Below are 6,109 nucleotides of genomic sequence, written 5' to 3' on the forward strand. Positions count from 1 at the left end.
AGTTTCCGCCTGAAATTTTGCAGCGAATCTCGCCTCGCAGTTTTGAGACAAGCTTCATATATGTTACCTCATTTTGTGCGGCCGGATATGGAATGGTGTGCTATGACTTTTGGTGTTTATGAATTTTATAGTTTTTAAATATTAATATTTTAGTGAAAATTTTCCGCGCTCCTCTGCCAAACAGTTTTGACATTAGGGTTACATATGTTAGATCATTTTGTGCGGCTGGAGCTGGACTATTATGTTATGACTTTTGGTGTTTATAACTTTTATAGTTTTTAAATATTAATATTTTAGTGCAAATTTAGGCCAATTCATCTTTTGGCGCCAAATAAACAGACTTCATTTGTGGTGTCTTGGCTCTCTCTAGTGGTATGCCGGGAGTGGTACAGCCTGTGTACCCTTATTTGGATTACCGTAATGATGACAATTTCAGCGGTGCGCACAGCGTCGCTGCTTTCAGGAGCCCTTGGAATTTTTAAGGTTGCGCAAATCATTCAAAAGTTACGGTAATGCTTGGTGGAAAACTCAATATCCCACAATTCATAGCACGCCTCTACAGAGTGAACAATGGCGGCCACCACTTCGTTTTATATGTCTTTTATTTGTGTTTCTAGGTCACAAAATAAGCTTTTAAGATATTTTCAGGCGAGAATGTAGGTGTGTAAACTTCAAATATCTGCTTGTTTTATCAAGACATCCCATATTTAGCGACAGTGCTCTGACTACGTCGGTCCTGCCTGACAGCTAGCCGGCTACCTAGCTGGCTACCTAGCTAGCTGCCGCGCTTGGCTGCAAATGGATAGCGAGGACTCTCTCTGTCGTTTCACCTCCTGGTCTCTCGCAAATGCTCGCATAGAATCGGAGTTACAGCTGGATGTGGAAAAAATAACTGAGTTGTTTGGTGGTGGAGCTACAACAGAGGGCAGCTACCCACGGTGTGTGACAGAAAGGACATGCCGCCAACGAGACATATGAGGCCGGGCAGGCGATTGCTAACGCGTGGTCAATCATGGATCAGGGAAAGCGAAGGCAGGAGCGTGAGGTGAACTGAATTTCAGGTAAGAAGTTATGAACTGCACTCTGTTTGGGTCAGATATAAACAGAGTTTAGGTGTAGTTTATTTTCGTTGTGCTGACTTTTTACAATCGTACTGCGTGCTAGCTAGCACGAGGGAGTTTATATACAGCTGTGTGCGCGCTAAGTTACTGACGTTGGACTTTATTTTATTCATAATGGTTAGTTCGTAGAGTTGCCGTACAAACGGAATCGTGCCACATTCAGAGAAAATATTACGATTTATTCTGTCGATTCTGAAAGCCTCCCTGTCATTCTCTCGCCTGTTGAAACTTCAGTCATGAAACTGATCAATGATCGGCGTTTCTCTCTTGTTTGTTTATCGCGCTAAACAACAGCAGCACGTTTAAGCTTGATCAGCTGTTGTTAGAATTCATTTGCTTTTAATTTCTAGTATCAGCTGATGTTTGCTGCAGCCACAGCTGTAAAAAACGGCTGTTCCAAACCAGATATCCTTACTGAATCATCAGAGCTGAACAGGTGATGGAGAAACAGGTTTACCCTTAGGTGACATGAATGAGTTGAAGGAAGTTATGAACTGTTTCTGAGAGACAAACACCAAGCTCATTTTTTTTGTGTAGCTGACAGCTGGTAACTGTGCAGGGGCGGATCTAGCAAAGCTTTTGCCAGGGGGCCAGGTAGGGCATTAACAGAGAAAGGTGGACACAAAGATATACTTTTCTTTCTTACTCTCATACAGGGAGTGCAGAATTATTAGGCAAGTTGTATTTTGAGGAATAATTTTATTATTGAACAACAACCATGTTCTCAATGAACCCAAAAACTCATTAATATCAAAGCTGAATGTTTTTGGAAGTAGTTTATAGTTTTAGCTATTTTAGGGGATATCTGTGTGTGCAGGTGACACTTACTGTGCATAATTATTAGGCAACTTAACAAAAACAAATATATACCCATTTCAATTATTTATTTTTACCAGTGAAACCAATATAACATCTCCACATTCACAAATATACATTTCTGACATTCAAAAACAAAACAAAAACAAATCGGCGACCAATATAACCACCTTTCTTTGCAAGGACGCTCAAAAGCCTGCCATCCATGGATTCTGTCAGTGTTTTGATCTGTTCACCATCAACATTGCATGCAGCAGCAACCACAGCCTCCCAGACACTGTTCAGAGAGGTGTACTGTTTTCCCTCCTTGTAAATCTCACATTTGATGATGGACCACAGGTTCTCAATGGGGTTCAGATCAGGTGAACAAGGAGGCCATGTCATTAGTTTTTCCTTCTTTTATACCCTTTCTTGCCAGCCACGCTGTGGAGTACTTGGACGCGTGTGATGGAGCATTGTCCTGCATGAAAATCATGTTTTTCTTGAAGGATGCAGACTTCTTCCTGTACCACTGCTTGAAGAAGGTGTCTTCCAGAAACTGGCAGTAGGACTGGGAGTTGAGCTTGACTCCATCCTCAACCCGAAAAAGGCCCCACAAGCTCATCTTTGATGATACCAGCCCAAACCAGTACTCCACCTCCACCTTGCTGGCGTCTGAGTCGGACTGGAGCTCTCTGCCCTTTACCAATCCAGCCACGGGCCCATCCATCTGGCCCATCAAGACTCACTCTCATTTCATCAGTCCATAAAACCTTAGAAAAATCAGTCTTGAGATATTTCTTGGCCCAGTCTTGACGTTTCAGCTTGTGTGTCTTGTTCAGTGGTGGTCATCTTTCAGCCTTTCTTACCTTGGCCGTGTCTCTGAGTATTGCACACCTTGTGCTTTTGGGCACTCCAGTGATGTTGCAGCTCTGAAATATGGCCAAACTGGTGGCAAGTGGCATCTTGGCAGCTGCACGCTTGACTTTTCTCAGTTCATGGGCAGTTATTTTGCGCCTTGGTTTTTCCACACGCTTCTTGCGACCCTGTTGACTATTTTGAATGAAACGCTTGATTGTTCGATGGTCACGCTTCAGAAGCTTTGCAATTTTAAGACTGCTGCATCCCTCTGCAAGATATCTCACTATTTTTGACTTTTCTGAGCCTGTCAAGTCCTTCTTTTGACCCATTTTGCCAAAGGAAAGGAGGTTGCCTAATAATTATGCACACCTGATATAGGGTGTTGATGTCATTAGACCACACCCTTCTCATTACAGAGATGCACATCACCTAATATGCTTAATTGGTAGTAGGCTTTCGAGCCTATACAGCTTGGAGTAAGACAACATGCATGAAGAGGATGATGTGGACAAAATACTGATTTGCCTAATAATTCTGCACTCCTGTAAACACCAAGCTCCTTTTTTTGTGTAGCTGACAGCTGGTAACTGTGCAGGGGCGGATCTAGCAAAGCTTTTGCCAGGGGGCCAGGTAGGGCATTAACAGAGAAATGTGGACATAAAGATATACTTTTCTTTCTTACTCTCATATAAAATATTTAGCTTTTATTAAATAGTTATCTGAATCTCACAACCAAAGTTTGTATAATAATACACAAGATTGGCTGTAGACCATTGTTCATAATTCAGAACACTGTGTAGAAATAACAAAAACAAAAAGTGAATGCATGTGTGAAAAGTGGTCTATAATGTAATGCTTCAAAGCGTGTTCATGCAAACATTGTCGGGTCTGCCGTGGTACAATGGGACTTCTGCTCATGAACCTGTGTGCACAGCGTCTGCAAATCGGCGCTGTACGGTAACTTCATCTTTACACAAAACTGTAAGCTGTCATCTGTGAAGCGTGAGCGGTGTTTGTTTTACCATAGTTCATGGTGGAGAATGGCTGCTCTTCTGAGTTTTGCTCTCTGTAGCCGTATGAATGGCAACTACAGTGATTAGCAGCGGCATAGGCACACATAAAATTTCTTCTGAAATTTTCGCTTTCTAGTTGTGTGGATGCCCTAAAGGGCTTCCACACTATTGAGTTCCTGTTTCTCTTTATTCTTTATTCCACTATATTATTCTAGTTGCTTCCGTTACACTTTTTGGCACTTAACTACTCCTTCAGTTTTCAGCCGATTTTCGCCATTCAAACTTTAAAAATTCTGCTCTTTCTGCTAATGCCGGCTATGACTTTTGGTGCTCATAACTGCTATACTTTTTGAGATATTGAATTTTTTTGCAATATTTTTGCCCATTTCTGCCATATTATCAGTGGCCTCACTGATTTTCTTTGCCGGAAGACCTGTGTTTTAGCTCAGTGAGATGAGCAGCCGTTCTCAGACTGGGAGGCCCGGGTTCAAATCCCGCTTATGGCAACATTTCTTTCAGTTAACAGTTAAACTTTTTAACTCTTTTCAACACAAATTTAAGCTTTTTCACCCCTTTTCAGCACAATTTTCAGTTTTTCACCACTTTTCAGCACAAATCCCAGCTTTGTCAGCTGTTTTCAGCAAAACCTCTTTTCAGCAGAATTCTGAAAAGAGTTCTGCAGAACTCTTTTCAGCAGAAATTCTGCTGATTGAACTCTTTTCAGCAGAAATTCTGCTGATTGAACTCTTTTCAGCAGAAATTCTGCTAATTGAACTCTTTTCAGCAGAATTTTCACCCCTTTTCAGCCCAAATTCTGCTTATTCACCTCTTCTGCAAAATTTTCAGCCTTTTCACCTCTTATTAACACAAATCTCAGCAGTTTTCAGAAAAAACACTTTTGAGCAAAAATCCTGCTGATTCATGTCTTTTCAGTGCAACTTTCTGCTTCTTTACCTCTTTTCAGCAGAAATTCTGCTGATTCACCTCTTTTCTGCAAAATTTTCAGCCTTTTCTCCTCTTATCAGCACAATTCTCAGCAGCTTCTGCTCATTTCAGCAGAGTTGTCCGTCTCTCCACCTCTTCTTTATCAGAGTGGGTTTAGCTCAGTGAGATGAGCAGCCGTTCTCAGACTGAAAGGCCGGGGTTCACATCCTGCTTATGGCAACATTTCTTTCACCTAACAGTTAAACTTTTTTAACTCAATTTCAGCTTTTCACCCTTTTCAGCAAAATTTTCAGTTTTTTCACCACTTTTCAGCACAAATCCCAGCTTTTTAGCTATTTTCTGCAAAACATATTTTCAGCAGAATTCTGAAGCGAGTTCTGCAGAACTCTTTTCAGCAGAAATTCTGCTGATTGAACTCTTTTCAGCAGAATTTTCACCTCTTTTCAGCCCAAATTCTGCTTATTCACCTCTTCTGCAAAATTTTCAGCCTTTTCACCTCTTATTAGCACAAGTCTCAGCTGTTTTCAGGAAAAACTCTTTTGAGCAGAAATTCTGCTGATTCATCTCTATTCAGCGCAACTTTCTGCTTCTTTGCCTCTTTTCAGCAGAAATTCTGCTGATTCACCTCTTTTCTGCAAAATTTTCAGCCTTTTCTCCTCTTATCAGCACAAATCTCAGCAGCTTCTGCTCATTTAAGCAGAATTGTCAGTCTCTCCACCTCTTCTTTGTCAGGATGACTTTGGCTCAGTGAGATGAGTTGCTGCCTTACGACCTGGAGGGCCAGGTTCGAATCCTGCTTAGGGCAATGTTTTTTTCAGCAAAATTTTCTGTCTTTACCCCTTTCAGTAGAAGTTTTTGGTTTTCACCACTTTTCAGCAAACATTTTCTGCTTCTTCACCTGTTTTCAGCAGAATTTTCAGTTTCTTCACCGCCATATAACTTTTTGCAAGTTTTCAACTTTTTCAGCTTTTTCAGCAGGCAGCTTCAGCGTTAAGGCATCCACACAGCATTTTCGCAGGAAATGCAAATTTTTCTAGTTATTCTTCTAGTTGCTTCCGTACACTTTTTGGCACTTAACTACTTCCACAGTTTTCTGCCGATTTTCTCAGTTCAAACTCTATACTGTTCTGCTCTTTCTGCTCTTTCGGCAATGACTTTTGGTGTTTATTACTGTTATACTTTTTAAAATATTACACTTTTTCCTTTAATTTGTCCCATTGAAATGAATGGGAAACTTCCACAATTCTGCTAAAACTTGCTTGTCTTTGAAACTTAACTACTTTGTCATACTTTCACCTAGAAACTCCATTCAAACTTTAAAATGTTCTCAGATTATTGGGCTATTCCTGTCTGATTCAGCTTTTTCAGATCTTC

This window comes from Oreochromis aureus, linkage group 3, assembly GCF_013358895.1.
Source record: "Oreochromis aureus strain Israel breed Guangdong linkage group 3, ZZ_aureus, whole genome shotgun sequence".
In the NCBI taxonomy this organism is placed as follows: Eukaryota; Metazoa; Chordata; class Actinopteri; order Cichliformes; family Cichlidae; genus Oreochromis; species Oreochromis aureus.